The 16280-nt window shown below is 43.7% G+C and overlaps 1 protein-coding gene and 1 long non-coding RNA gene across 2 annotated transcripts in view; one reads left to right on the forward strand and one right to left on the reverse strand.

Annotated features, from left to right (window-relative positions):
* LOC137549659 (uncharacterized) overlaps positions 1-3504 on the reverse strand; it is a 68120-nt gene extending 64616 nt beyond the window's left edge. The window contains exon 1 of the long non-coding RNA XR_011026841.1: positions 3407-3504. This is a non-coding gene — a long non-coding RNA (uncharacterized lncRNA). The remainder of the gene's footprint in view (positions 1-3406) is intronic.
* Positions 3505-4429: 925 nt separating this feature from the next.
* Positions 4430-16280, forward strand: part of LOC137511655 (calcium/calmodulin-dependent protein kinase type IV-like) — an 81888-nt gene continuing 70037 nt past the window's right edge. Inside the window, exon 1 of the mRNA XM_068233997.1 lies at positions 4430-4666. The gene's annotated coding sequence lies outside the window, so the exon portion shown is untranslated. The remainder of the gene's footprint in view (positions 4667-16280) is intronic.

Consider the following 16280-nt stretch of genomic DNA (forward strand, 5'->3'; position numbering starts at 1 on the left):
TATGTTACAGTTCCTCTTTAAGGGGCGAAAAGACTGTGGTCCTCAAGTGGTTAAGGGGCTCCGGGGCCCTTGGGCAAACTGAATCAGGGGCCCCATGCCCGAAGACAACCACCCCACGCAGCCATTACCTCTCCTCTCTGCTACCCGGGGCCCTTGTGTGACAAGCCGCAGCAGTAATTATTCACCTGTCCTGGCAGCGGATACACAGTCTGCGCACTTTTTTTACGCTGTCCTCTTCCTTCTCTAACCCGGCGCGTTATGCGTAAACATGCGCCGGGTCATAGAAAAGGAGGAGGACTGAAAAGAGTGCCGGGACTGTGTAGCTGCGCCAGGACAGGTGAATAATTACTGCTGTGAGTCCTGCGACTTATCAGGCAAAAGCCTTGAAAGCAGTGTGAGCAGGCAGAATTTAGCAGGGTTGGCGGCGCGGGGTCCCTGCAGAGGCCCTGGGGCAATTGTCCCCTTTGCCTCTATGGCAGCCCTGGTAATATATATGTGTAACCATAAGTGACAGGGGGAAGGGGGTGTATAGGATGCTCAGCCTGTCACCCATGTAATATATAATATATATGTGCCTCAACCTTCAAGCAAGAAGAAGAAGTAGCCCCCTGCCTCCCGGGCCGGTCCAAGCAAGAAGAAGGGGCCGGTCCAAGCAAAAAGAAGAAATAGCGCCCTGCCCCCAGGGGCGGTTCTACACTTGCTGCCGAGTTGGAGGGGGTAGCTGGCAGGAAGGGGGAATTGGGTACTTACAATACAGTGGGCGGCATTGCAGGAAGTGATGACAGTGGAACGCACGCTGGAATGCGGAACAGGTGAGTCATCCCCGCCCGCTGCCTCTTACTAATAGCGGCGGCGGCTGCTGCTAAACTTAAGCTGGAGGGGGAGCGCAGATGGGGGACCCAGGTGAGGGAGGGGGGTCCGACCCCCCTCCCTGCCGCTGTGCCCAATACCCCCTTTCTGCCTGCTACCCTCTTATGAGGCGTATGCTACGCCGCGGGTCTGCTAGTCTTTTTATATTATGTTTAAAAACTTTAAAAAAATAGATTTAGTGTTTTGTCTCAACTCAACATCCTGTGTCTCAGTGTGCTAAAATATATTAACTTTTGACCTCCTTTTTTATCTAACCCCTGCTCTCATAAGCCCAGTTCTCTGCCAAGAAAGTATTTATGGCTGTAATTCCTTATCAACCTGTTGCATAGCTGAATATTAACTCTTTCAGGCAGAAGAAAAGCAACATAGCATATTTTTTGTGTGCTTGGCACTGTATATACACATGTCTATCTCACCATGCCACCTGTCACTTAAGCTTCCTTTTAAACAACATACCTAGGCAGCATATCGTGACACGCTGGCTAGTGTCTGGGGATGTGGTGATCTGGATCCCAGCTCTGTTCTGTCGTTGTGCTGGATTGTAGCAAATTTGATGCATAAGTATGGTGAATGCCCAGCTGCTGGGTGACATCACTCACAGGTCAATCAGTGCTGAGTAGTTCCGAGAGGCACGCCTTGTCCTCAGAGCTGGCAGCAGTGGGCGCATTCCTCGGTTATCTAGAACAGTGGAGTTGCATAGCTCCTTTGCTTCACTATGGTTTTGTTCTGTGCTGGAAAACTGCTTTACTGTAACTTTACATCTGATCTGCAAGGATCTAGCACTCCAGGAAGTTGGTGTCTTCCTGAAGTGCTAGATCCATTGCAGAATAACTAAGGAAAGCCCCCACGCAGCCAGCCAAACACTAGCCAGCATGTCACAAGACTCTCCACAGCCCAGCAACCGGCCAGTGCAGGCTGTGGATTGAGTGGCTCCTAATAGTGATACCAAGAACAGAGGGTTGGTATCCAGCAGAGGAGGGTAAGCTCCCATCTATGCACCTGTGGCTATCAAGCGGCTGACTTGGATCTGCATATGCATTCTACAAAACAGTACTGTGGCTAATACACTGGCGCAGACTGTGATAACTTTTTGCTCACTATCAGGCTCTTCTGCTATACTGTCAACATCAGTCAGTATTGATTTATGCTGCTAAAGATAAGCTTTTACCTTACAATGTTTAATTTTTTCTAAACTCTCCATTTTATGTGACATCTATTTTATGGAAACTGGACACCCAATCGGTATATTGATACTTCCCTAAGTCTCCCTTATCTAAAGTTGCAACTTTGAGTGTAACTCAATGCAGTGAGCATATGATTGAGCTGAGTGTATGTTTACTAGCATATCAAGTTACAATTGTAATTAATAGTGTTTATGTATCACCGTTTTATACTTAATAAAGTGGTTTATTGCCTGAATTTTATTGTCAAAGTAACTTATCCCTCCAAATTATAAGTTGGCATTGTGTCCCCCTAAATAACATATTGTATTTTTCACACCATAAAATGCACCATAAGGCTTTAGCTTACCTAACTATAAATATCTTGATATTGATAACCTCCCCTTATGGTATTAAACATTATATTAATAATAACATTATTATAACTATATACACTGCGCAATGCAGTTCAAAGCTATGGGCCAAAAACCCCCCATTGCTCCTGTCTTGCCCTATTTCCACAGACTTTCCAACATGTCCGATCAGACTTTCAATCAATAAACAGCACAAAATCGATAAAAAAAATTTTAATTGATTGGATATGTATGAGCAACAGATTACTGGCAGATTCAATCAAAGTGATCAAAATCAATGTGTGTATTGCCTTTGCATCAACTGCACCATTTTGGTTCATCGCATTACAGGAACTGTAACATGTTCCATTGACTTACATGGTCCCTGTGAGGAGCTGCTGCGGGGGAGAGTGACACAGCATGGTAAGTGTAAAAAGGGCTTTAATTGTTTGTTGCTGGCAAGCTGCTCCTGTGTGGACAGGTCACTGACTGGTCATTCTAGCCCCCAGCCTGATGTTTTCACAAGCTGAGCTAAGATAAGGGGGAGGATGAGAGGTAGAGAAACACTATGTGCCTGTATGTGTAATTCCTTTTTTGTCTGTAGCAGAGCATTGCTGTAGACTATAGCTTGTTTCCTATGATCCCTAAAGTGCCTGGAAACAGTTAACTGTATTTTGTCAGTGCCCCAGCTGGCCCCAGTGTAGCGCCGACACTGTATTGAACGGATGTAATATGGGACAGTGCTGAAGGTGGCCCTTTTCTGGGCAAGAGGGCAGACTCGGACACTACTGGAGACATGTGGATGTGATGGGACAGTGCAATAGCAGGGAGAGTGGGATAGGGTAAATGCTGTAGAGTACTATTTCTCAAAAACTATTATAGCATGGTTCTCTTTATTAAAGGGGCATTATGGCAAAAAAATTTACAATTTAAAATATGTGTAAACATAGACAAATAAAAAGTAGTTTTTTCCAGAGTAAAATGAGCCATAAATTACTTTTCTCCTATGTTGCTGTCACTTACAGTAGGTAGTAGAAATCAACAGGTCTTGGACTAGTCCATCTCTTCATAGGGGATTCTCAGCAAGGCTTTTATTCTCTATGAAAAGATTCCCTAAAAAGGATTTAAACAATGATGCTGGCCAGCTTCCCTGCTTGCTACACAGTTTTTTTGGCAGTTGGGCAGAGCAACTGCCATTCACTAAGTGCTTTTGAAAATAAATCAATCCCTGAGAATCCCCCCATGAAGAGATGGACTAGTCCAGGCATGGGCAAACTCGGCCCTCCAGCTGTTACGGAACTACAAGTCTCACAATGCATTGCAGGAGTCTGACAGCCACAGTCATGACTCATAAAGGCAAATGTATTGTGGGACTTGTAGTTCCGTAACAGCTGGAGGGCCGAGTTTGCCCATGCCTGGATTAGTCCAAAACATGTCGCTTCTGTCAGATTTCTACTACCTACTGTACGTGAAAGCAACATAGAAAAAAAGTAATTTATGGTTCATTTTACTATGGAAAAAATGTACTTCTTATTTATTTATGTTTGCACATATTTTCAATTTTAGAATTTATCACCAAAGTGCCCCTTTAATGACAGCATTGCCCAAATACCCACTACTGTGCATAACATCATCTCAAGTACCTCTTGACATATATATGTGTATTTGTTATGACTGCTCTATAATTATGTAACAATGTTTTCCAAACATTCTTTAATGATTTTAATTAACTATAAATACTTATTCAGGTTTGTTTATAAATATTTATAATTTTTTTTTTACATCTCAAAACTTACTGTAATGCATTGATTACGACAACGGCCACTTCTGGTTCCCAAAGAGGGACTGTCACTCTGAAAAAGGGACAGTTGGGAGCTATGTATCTGTATTCCAGGCAAAGTTAATGGTATAAATTTACCCGTTGGAAAGAGTTACTGATACAGCATATGCCATTCCACACAAATACACAAGAGGGTAGCAGAGCTCTTCCTCCTGGTAGTGTTTTATGCTTTGGTACAGGGAGGAGCAGCATGTAAGGGTGTGTTGTGATGGAGTTACTGCTGCTCTGTATGTGTTCTTGAATGAAAACACTACAGGCATAGGAGAAATTATGATTATTGGATGTAAAAAAACTGCAGCACACACTTAGGAAGTAATGGTCGTCAAATATGTGTTGGGAGTACCCCAGCATGAACTGGATATGAAATAAACAGAAGGACAAGACCTTTATAGCTCAATTACATTACCTGGAAATTTAACTGGCAGAACAACCAGGAGGAGCAGGTAAGTGCAGATAAACTATTCAATATATACAGTATATCTAATTGTATCTAATAAAACTTGATTTTGTACTTTCACTGATCTGTTAAGGACTAATACTTTGAGGTTACTGTCCTCATGCATTATATATCATTGCATAATGCTGAATTTATACTATGCAAATTGAGAAAGGAGGGAATATGTCACAAATATGTGTAAATTACATAGGAACAGTTGCAGAGTTTCACTGAAGACAAAATGAAACATTTATATTTTCAAATGGCAACAATGAAACACTGCAGCATTTAAACTCTTGACGAACTTAAATCATTCTGTACTCATCTTATTTTTGGCATCTTGTCCAAATCCTCAGAGAAAGCTGACAGTGAACTACAGATTGTTGGCTGACAGATTACAGCTGGATTTTTAGGTCACCCTTTAAAATACCAGGTTTCCCATCTACATCCTGCTCAATTGCTTATTTCTACAGATACTGTTAAAACATAAAGATTTGTACAGTATTGAAACTATCTGTAGCTTAACCCGCAGTGACCTATAAACCTACTTTACAATGGTACAGCAGCAGCAGATGAAAGTGCCCTGCCTTGAGTCGACACGCTGGCTTCTATACCTCTTGGAAGCTATTCTTGCCAGAGTTCCCACTGCTTTTCTTGCCCCCCCCCCCCCCCCCCCCCCATACAGCACTGGTGAGTACCACTCTCCTGCTGCATTCTCCATCATTAAAAGTGCACTATAACAAAGAGTGACAATACCACACCCACCAAATGCCCATAAAATGTGACTGGACTTGTGTACCATAGTGTATAGATTCCTTTATTACTGCCCATAGGACTTAAAGAGGAACTGTCATGAAAATCTTACAATTTAAAAAAACATACAAATAAGAAGTACGTTTCTTCCAGCATAAAATGAGCCATAAATTTCTTCTCTCCTATGTTGCTGTCACTTACAGTAGGTAGTAGATATCTGACATTACCGACAGGTTTTGGGCTAGTTCATCTCTCCCTAGGGGATTCTCAGCATGGCCTTTATTCTTTATAAAGACACTCCCTGAAAAAGATGTATACAAAGATGCTGGCCAGCCTCCCTGCTCACCGTAACGTTTTTGGTAGTCGGAAGGAGCAACTGCCATTCACTAAGTGCATTTTGAAAATCCCTGTGAACCCCCCATAAGGATATGGGCTAGTCCAAAACCTGTCGGTTCTGTCAGATTTCTACTATCTTCTGTAAGTGACAGCATCATAGGAGAAAAGTAATTTATGGCTCATTTTACTCTAGAAGAAACATACTTCTTAATTGTATCTGTTTACATATATTTTAAATTTTAAGATTTTCGCGACAGAGGTCCTTTGAGTCAGCTGAACTGGTGTCAGCTTGAAAGAGTATCAACAGATGTGGACAGCGTAGGGTCACGTCACCGTCGATGTAACTAGTTCCTAGTACTAGATGCTGCACTTTTTCTCTGGGTCCTGCCATTAGTGCTAACAGTAGACTAATATTAGGGGAGCTTGACAGTATCACTCCTCAGATGCTCCTAAAACAATCATCCTTTCAGCCGATTTTCCAGCTCCCTGGATAGCAATCATGGACATAGTTAACCTGTTGCAGACATATGCTATTTAAATCTGCATCCTGTTTGCAGCCTCTTATTTCTACCAGGACGTACATTTTAGAAAAAAAATATCTCCACATATTACTGCCGCGATAGCTCTTATGTCAGTGCTTAACTTAGCTGTCTAATGATAGCTGAGTTACGTGTGCTGGCCAGGAGCCAGTTTCATTGGCTTCTGACCCTGTGATCACCGTGAGCCAATCACAGTGAACACAGAGTAAAAATAATTTTTTTAAAGAAGCCTTTTGTTCTAAGGGGCCATATTCTGCCATTCTGCCATGTAGAGACTGTGACTTTGCACAGTCTCTACACTCAGATAAAGCACAATTGAGTACAATGCTGCAGCGCTAAAGGGAGAAGAAGTATCAGCTCAGTTGTGACGACGTGACGCATGTATACTTTTTTTTTGCTTGTATATCAAGTCAAAATTTCACAAATATTTTTGCTTGTATTGCAAAGCGCTCTTAAACCAAGTTTCTCACTAAGGGCATTAGAGAGTTAGCTAATTACATTTTACTAATTTATTAAAAAGTACAAGACAGAGTGGTTTGCAGGTTCAACAGACTTTCCACAGGCTTACTCATCGGTGTATAGGCCTATAACCCCCTATATATATATATATATACTGTACTAGCAGACCCAAGCCCATTTAAAAACAGGCTCTAGGGTCTGTGTTTCTCGCCGCCGCCCGCCGCATGCACTGTGCACGCACCCGTCTGGCTCCCTGGCCCCGTCCTCCTGTCTCTGTGAGGCTGGGTCCGTGTTGCGCACATGTGCAGTAGCAAAAAGCACGAACCCAGCTTCACAGGGGTTTTATTATAGAGGATATATATATATATATACACACTTTGCAGGTGAACATTCGGCAGGACCCCATGCTATTCTTGTGTGTGGTTTCATGAATTGAAAGAGATATCTGATTACTTCAGAGTGCAGGGTTTGTTTTCTAAAACAAAACCATTGCCCCTTGCTGTTTGACGTAGCCAGCTGTGTGATGTGTAATCAGCTAAAGGCTATGAGCTTAATCTGTAACTATACAATTGTGGTTTCTGTACAGACCACATGACCACAGGGCTCTCTTTCTCCATAGTGGCATCTGCACATTCTCTGGAGAGTGATTTTCTGCTCAGTTGGAGGATACAGTCTTTACATTTTTCCTACTCTACCTGACTTATGACCTTAGGTTGAGACTTCAGTTTAATCAGGCTCTCATGACTGACATGTGGGGTATGAAAAACAGGAGCACTGGCCAGTGCTACCTTATTGGTCCAGAAGGCTTCTTCACACTTGGATGTCCATTCTATTACCCAGGGTTGCTTCTTCTGGGTCAAGTCAATCCAGGGCTTAGCAAGTATAGTACAGTGGGTTTGAATTTCCTATAGTAGCTGACTTGGCTTTTGTTTGGAGCTGCCTGTGTGACATGGCCTACCAGTTAATATTACTGTATCATTCATAAGCTTCATATTTTTACATTTTTTAAACTAGCATATGCTATCCCTAATAATCACTCTGACTAGTGCAGCTAGAATGCAGGATTTGGTCAAAAAGCTATATAAATCTAGAAGACTGAACAAAAAAATCTGAATAAATAAGGGGGTGGGTGGGGTGCTGATGACAAATTTAGTTGTAACATGCTCCATTTATTCCCATTACTCTAAGTGTCCCCATTTAGTGCTACCATTCTAGTACATCCATCCTGCTTATACTATATCTCTCCAGAAAAGGAAATTCACAGAGAGATTTTTTTTGGATGGGGTACCCCTTCCAAGAATAAGGTAGAAAAGGACAGTCTATACATTTATGGACAGTTGGCAACCTTGCTAGAGTGACAGTCACATCTATTAATCTCTGTGCTTATGACAACATGTGAAGCAGAGACAACCTCATCATCTCTACATATAGAAAACCTGGGTCATCTGTGCATTTGCTAGATGTAGTCATGCAACCAGTAATTAGTATTTTTTGTATGCCCTTCTTCCATTCATGGAAGATGGTGATCCCCTACATATAATAATAATGCTAACATTTGAATAGCGCTTTTATCCTGTTGGAATTAAAGCACTTAAAGAGGAACTCCAGTGAAAATAATGTAGTAAAAAAAGTGCTTCATTTTTTACCATAATTATGTATAAATGATTTAGTCAGTGTTTGCTCACTGTAAAATCTTTCCTCTCCCCGATTTACATTCTGACATTTATTACATGGTGACATTGTTACTGTGGGCAGGTTATGTAGCTGCTGTTAGCTGTTTTGGCTGTTAGAGGCAGCTGTAAACAGCTAATTCATGTCTGTGAACCTTGTTACATTGTGGCAGTTTGCCCAGAGTACCGCGGTACTCAGAGCTTCTTGTGGGAGGGGTTTCAGCACAAAATCAGTCATACAGCGCCCCCTGATGGTCTGTTTGTGAAAATCATTATATTTCTCATGTAAAAGGGGGTATCAGCTACTGATTGGGATAAAGTTCAATTCTAGGTTGGAGTTTCTCTTTAAGAGCTGCAGGCACTCAGGATGTGCTCAACAGGCCAACCTGCAGTGTTAGGGAGTCTTGCCCATAGCTCTTTACTGAACAGGTATCGGCTTTAGCCAGGATTTGAACCCTGGTCTCCTATGTCAGAGGTGGACCTGGGTCCTCTGTGTATTTGCAAGGTGTAGCCATGTGATCAGTAATTTTTCCATTCAAGGAAGATGGTGTTCCACTGTATGCTAGTGTCATGGTGCCCTTGGAAAATGACATATCTGGAATCTCTGATTAAAAGCCCCTAATTTTCATTTTGACAACAGAACAGTTAATTAGGCATTTAAATATTTTCAGGTATGCAGATAGGAAGGCAATTGATTAAAAATGCTGCTGAATGATATATTGCTGTTTGTAACTGAACCAGACATCTCACTGTCCTTATTGCCCTTAATGATGCCCATACACGATACAATAAAACTGTTCGATTTTCCCGTTTATTTGATCTAAATGATCAAATCAAATGAAAGTTGAAAATAATTTTTTTTTCGATCAAGAAATTCAAACAATTATCCAGTTTTTTGGCAGAAAAATCTGATCGGACATGCTGGAAGAATGCTGGATCTAACGGAATAATTGAACTAAATTTTCTAATCGAATGAAAAATTGTACCATGTGTCACAGACTGCTAGGGCCGGTCTGTGGACGGGTCAATCAATCAGAGTCAGAAATCCTCTCACACTGTCATTTTCCTCATCACGAAGCGTAACCCGACTTCACAATTTTATGAACTGACTCGCGGAGGGGCATTCGGACGCCAAAGGATTCACCACACACATACAATTCAAAGATCTGCCACCAAGCGGGTTACACAGCCCGCCACTGTAATTATACTTGTACTTCGAGAACGCTCTATTAACCCTTAGCAGTATGCAGGAACCTGGGTCAGATCTTTATATCTGGGCCGGGTTCTCGCATACGGGTTATAAAAGTACACGTCTATTAAACACGGTAGCGGTTTCAGGAGAATAGGTATGGTTGTGTATATATTCAGAACAGATTGTAACCATAACGATTTTTAAACGTTTTTATAGCAAAGTTGCATTACATACATTTACACAGATTAACACATAGACACAAAGCTTAAAAATAAAAGGGATAAAATCAGAAAGTTCTTACTGTAGTTACGGCTGATAGTCCATTTGGAGAATGAAGAAAAAGAGTCCAGTTTAAAGTAGACATTAATGTTAAGAGTCCTTGAAACGCAGCATGAGTTCGGTCCTCCTGGAACACATGCTCCAAGCTCTTCTTTAGCAGATGAAATGATGAAGGATAAAGGCGGGCTCTGCTGGCCCCATATTTATGCAATCTTAGAATTGGGGCTGGATTACCTCTAAACTAGGTGGAGGGAAGGCGGGGTTATCTCCTGGCAGCAAGGTAGCCTCCACCGGAATTAAGAGCCAAAAAATGTAATATTATTAATCCTCGGTGTGACTCCGCCCCAGATTGGCGCATCGCAAATCCAAGACTATATTCATAAGCGGCCTGCGACCCTGTATCAAATGAGACTACACATGCCTATTCTATCACATTCTGTCTCTATGCAGGCTGAATAAAGCAGTTTCCCGACTGACCTCTGACAGTTGGGAAACTGTAATTCAGGTGAATGATAGAACTGATTTATGGGTATCAGAAAATGTATTTTTTGTCTTTCTGTGACAAGCCTATTTTAAATTACTAATACATAAAAGTTCTCTTTGTTTGATTGTATGACTTTGGCGGGGATTTCTTATCTTGGCCAGTTTGAGCTGGCTTTTGGGAGAGGGCTGTGGTAGCAAATGGTCCTCCACAGGAGGTCGAGCCACGTGTGAAATTCCTTGCTGACCTTGCTGAGAAAGGGAGAAAAACAACTCTGATTGTAATTTTTTAAGCGAGAATGTCACATCTACTGATGGCGCAATCGATGTGCGGCATCGGTGGGTGTGATATGCCATTTTATTCACCACATCTCCCCCTACCAGTCGGCCGCACAGAGTGGGTCTGCCAGACCTGCTCTACGTGCCTCTGAGCTACTGAACGGGTCCTCGACTTCGTATCTGACTGTACTTTAGTCAACTCACCAGAGGCATAAGGCCTCATGGTCCGGGGTGTTCCAGTGTCCGCTTTGGGGACGGCAAGGTACACACTCACAGGTTTACCTCTAAACGTCTGGCTGGGTTTGTCTAGCCCTTCCTGTAAGGGGGAGAGTCGTTGGCTGACATCCAGGTCACTTTCTGACTCTCGGGTGTCAGCCTGCGAATCTGGAAGCAGCGTGGCATACCCCCGCTTCAACTGACTACACCTTGGCAACACATTTCGGTCAGCACAGCCTAGGTGAACCTTAGAACACATTTCAAAAAACGAATTAGCCTTCACCTGGGTGGCAAGGCTTGCCCCTCCTCCAGGAGGAATAGAAGGTGGACCTCTGGGTAGTTTTGCACTGGGTTGCTTCTGCAAGGGGCAGACATGCAAGGGTGAGACAGGGAAGGAACTGCCTGTCTTCACCAGCGGTTTGATAACAGGCAATGGTGAAGCACTCTGGCTGTCATAGCAGGAGGGGAGGTCTAGGCCCCCAGCTGCCTGCTCTGACACCTGGCCTGCTTCCGCTGCCCAGCAAGGATAGGACCCAGGCAAAACAAGACTGTTACATCTTAGGTTAGAGGCAATCACACTTAAGCATAAATCATTTTTAGCAATAGGAGATTCAGCATGAAAACTATTAGCAACATCTGGTACAGCATTAACATCACAGTTCTGTTCATTTTTCACATCATGTACACAGGTATCTGGAACAACAGTGACAGGTTTAGAATCAGACGAACAGGGATTAGACAGCTGTCCGTTAGAAACAGGTATCTCTTCCTTGCCTCCTTTCCTAGGAGAGCTAGGTACCATTACCCTGGCTGCCTCCCTCTGTCCCTCCCCAAGCTTGTACAGTACCTGAGTGGGTCCAGACTGGCAATCCGGGGTGTTGATCACAGGTTCATAAAAGGATCATAGAGCGCCAAGATCGGTGCCCAACAGCACACGCACTGGGATGTCATCTGTCCCCCCCACAACTCTTGTCTGGCGCCCCCTTCCCCAATCGAGAACAACATGAGCTTTGGCGATGCGGGCGTGTGTGCCACCAACTCCCACAAGTGTAACACACTCATTAGGAAGGAAATTCTCCCTGGCAACAAGATGAAAGCGAACCAAGGTAAGCTCTGCACCTGTGTCGCGGAAACCGACAGCGATCTGGTCGTTTACTTCCATGACTTGATGATTTCCGGAAAGTTGAGTATTTGCTGCTCCCATGATGAGGTAGGCGTGTGCAGTAGAGGATGCGCTAGCTGATTCTAGGCTAGGCTCTGGAGATGGCGTCCTCACCTCGGGGCAGGCAGACTTGAGGTGTCCTCGCTGTCTACAGTGGTAGCACTTCGGAACATATGTTTCATCGGGCGAATGAGTAGCAGGTGCAGCTTCCGGCCTCTGTGACTGTGGGACCCGATTCCCACGGTTTGCAGGGGGAGGAGAGCTAGGTTGCACAGGTCTCCACCCTTTCCAGCTCTGGGCTGGAGGTTTGCGGCTGTCCGGCACACGGGTGGCACAAAAGTGTCTGCAAGTTCTGCGGCAGTTTTGGCGGATCCAGGCTTCCGCTCCAGGCCAAACTGCCGGACATCTGGAGTGCAGCAGTTCAGCAACTGCTCCTGTACGATGATGTCCTCCAGACCTTGGTGAGAGTCTTTGTTGAGGCCTCGTGACCACTACCTGAACACAGTCAGCAGGCGACCCTCCAGGTCTGCATAAGTGTCTGTGGGGCCTTTCTGCAGGGCCCTAAACTTTTTGCGATATACCTCTGGGGTCAGCTGGTACTTAGCGATAATTGCAGCTTTTATCGCATTATAGTCATTGTCCTTGTCAGCGGGTAAGTACACAAACGCCTCAAGCGCTTTGTCCCCCAAGTTGGGGGTCAGAAATCTCGCCCATTGCTCCTGGGGCAGATGATGCTGACGATAAGTCTTTTCAGAGGATTGCAAGTAAGTGTCTGGGTCAGTTCCCTTCTCCATTTCTGGGAACTTAAACTTGGGAGTCCCAAAAGGGCCTGCTGTGGGCCGGGGTTCCGGAGAACTTGGTGAGAGATTTTGGCCTTGCCCTCTCAGTATGGCCATTTCAAGGTCGTGTCGGCGGGCTGATTCTCTCTCTGCCGCCTCTTTCTCGGCAAGCCACCGGCGTTCTGAGGCTTCCCGTTCCGCCTGGCGTTCTGAACGGTCAGCGTTTTCTCTGACAATCTGCATGTACAGCTCAGGATTTGTATCCGCCAGTCTTTGTAAAGCATGCTGCATTCCAGCCTCAGGAACACAGGAACGGTTGGCATGGGCGGGCTCCTGTCAGCCACCATGCTCCTCAGCATTTAAAGCGATCGGTTCAGACGCGGTTCCGTTTTCCTCTGGGTCTGGAAGTGGGTTATTTTGCTCCAACCGCTCACTTCCCTCTGCCCCAGTTACAGCACCGTCTGAACCAGGAGTGTGCTCTCCCAGCATCTGCTCCGGCTGAGTATTTAGTCGCAATAAGTCCTCGATCAATTGCACTTTCTTTTTTCTATCAGTCACAATGCCTCTTTCTGCGCACCTGTTTACCAGATCTGGCACTGACGTTTTCTTGTATCTTGCTGCAGCCATTTTTGCCAAATAAAAGATAGGATAGCAAAAGAGATTGGAGGGGGGGGGGGGACTCTGTGCTATACGTTTATTCTATATAAATGGTAATGCAATGGTTACAGACCACAGATTTTCAATCTGCTCTTTCGATATTCTGAGCATACTCAAATCCCAATAAGCTGCCAACCAACGTCACAGACCGCAAGGACCTGTCTGCGGACGGGTCAATCGATCAGAGTCAGAAATCCTCTCACACTGTCTTTTTGCTCATCACGAAGCGTAACCCGACTTCGCAATTTGATGAACTGACTCGCGGAGGGGCGTTCGGACGCCAAAGGATTCACCACACACATACAATTCAAAGATCTGCCACCAAGCGGGTTACACAGCCTGCTACTGTAATTATACTAGTACTTCGAGAACGCTCTATTAACCCTTAGCAGTATGCAGGAACCTGGGTCAGATCTTTATATCTGGGCCAGGTTCTCACAAACGGGTTATAAAGGTACACTTCTATTAAACACGGTAGCGGTTTCAGTAGAATAGGTACGGTTGTGTATATTCAGAACAGATTGTAACCATAACGATTTTTAAACGTTTTTATAACAAATTTGCATTACATACATTTACACAGATTAACACATAGACACAAAGCTTAAAAATAAAAGGGATAAAATCAGAAAGTTCTTACTGTAGTTACGGCTGATAGTCCATTTGGAGAATGAAGAAAAAGAGTCCAGTTTAAAGTAGGCATTAATGTTAAGAGTCCTTGAAACGCAGCATGAGTTCGGTCCTCCTGGAACACATGCTCCAAGCTCTTCTTTAGCAGATGAAATGATGAAGGACAAAAGCGGGCTCTGCTGGCCCCATATTTATACAATCTTAGAATTGGGGCTGGATTACCTCTAAACTAGGTGAAGTGAAGGCGGGGTTATCTCCTGGCAGCAAGGTTGCCTCCACCGGAATTAAGAGCCAAAAAATGTAACATTATTAATCCTCGGTGTGACTCCGCCCCAGATTGGCGCATCGCAAATCCGAGACTATATTCATAAGCGGCCTGCGACCCTGTATCAAATGAGACTACACATGCCTATTCTATCGCGTTCTGTATACGCAGTCAGCCTGCGTTTCCCGACTGACCTCTGACAGTTGGGAAACTGTAATTCAGGTGAATGATAGAACTGATTTATAGGTATCAGAAAATTTATTTTTCGTCTTTCTGTGACAAGCCTATTTTGAATTACAAATACACAAAAGTTCTCTTTGTTGGATTGTATGACTTTGGCGGGGATTTCTTATCTTGGCCAGTTTGAGCTGGCTTTTGGAAGAGGGCTGTGGTAGCAAATAGTCCACCACAGGAGGTTGAGCCACATGTGAAATTCCTTGCTGACCTAACACAGGACATGGTTGGAAGTTACTGTACTCTGCAATGTTCTCAGAGGGGGGAAAAGAGAAAGGGAGAAAAACCACTCTGATTGTCATGTTTTAAGCGAGAATGTCAAGTCTACTGATGGCGCAATCGATGTGCGTCATCGGTGGGCGCGATATGCCATTTTATTCACCACACCATGTATGGGCACCTTGAGGTTTATGTTGAAAATTAGAAAAAGTAGTGTAGCACTTCCCCTTTAAAACGGGATGTTACCGATGTGAGAAAGGTGCTGATGTGGCAGAAACTAGCAACGCACACTGCAACCCGTGTGTTACCTCCTTGTTGCTGCCTGACGTGTGCTCCGCTTGTATAACCCACAGAAGAAAGTTAACAGCAATATTTGAAGCAAAGAAGAAGAAAGCGTGCACCTTCCGTCAGTGGCTCTAATACATTTATTGATCCATGTGCGGCAGCATAAAAGGATAAGTGGTGGAGGTTACAGACACATCATCATGTAAACAGGAGTACCTCATATACTGTGATGCCGGTTGCAGGTGCAGGAGGTGGGAGTGGGGATGACGGTGGACCTGGCGACGGCCGTTTCATGTCTCAACGGACGCCTGGTCACGCTGCACCTTGAGGGTTATCACACTTGTTCCAATTTTTAAATAAACTTTGAAAAATCTGAGAAACTTAATATAACTGCCTCCAACTTCATAGAGATATGCCTGAGGTTGGCCTTTCCATTCAAGTGGAGCACAGTTGAAATTATTTATTTAGGTATTCAAATCCCCAAGAATCCCTCATTCATGTTTAAACTAAAGTATGAGATATTGTTTAGCGAAATACAGAAGGATCTGTTGGCATGGAATAAGCTTACATTATATTAGTTTGAAAGAACTGTGGTCATTAAAATGAATGTTTTCCTATGGCACATTTCACACTTAACACGTTTTAACTGAAATCTTCTTCCCAATGCACTGCTATGGAAAAAATGCGTACCAACGCATACTAACGCATACTAATGCACACCAACTGATTAAGTGTAAACGGGGCCTTAAAGGGGCAGTACAGCAAAAAACTGTAACATTTAAAATATGTGCAAACATATACAAATAAGAAGTACATTTTTTTCCAGAGTAAAATGAGCCCTAAATTACTTTTCTCCTATAATGCTGTCACTTACAATAGGCAGTAGAATTCTGATAGAAGTGACAGGTTTTGGACTAGTCCATCTCTTCATAGGGGAATCTCAGCAAGGATTTTATTCCTTATAAAGATATTCCCTAAAAGGGATTTAAACAATGATGCTGGCCAGCTTCCCTGCTCCCTACACAGTTTCTTGGCAGTTGGACAGAGCAACTGCCATTCACTAAGTGCTTTTGAAAATAAATCCCTGAAAATCCCTTATAAAGAGATAGACTAGTCCAAAACCTGTCACTTCTGTCAGATTTCTACTACCTACTGTAAATGACAGCAACATAGGAGAAAGGTAATTT

This window comes from Hyperolius riggenbachi, chromosome 1 (assembly GCF_040937935.1).
Source record: "Hyperolius riggenbachi isolate aHypRig1 chromosome 1, aHypRig1.pri, whole genome shotgun sequence".
In the NCBI taxonomy this organism is placed as follows: domain Eukaryota; kingdom Metazoa; phylum Chordata; class Amphibia; order Anura; family Hyperoliidae; genus Hyperolius; species Hyperolius riggenbachi.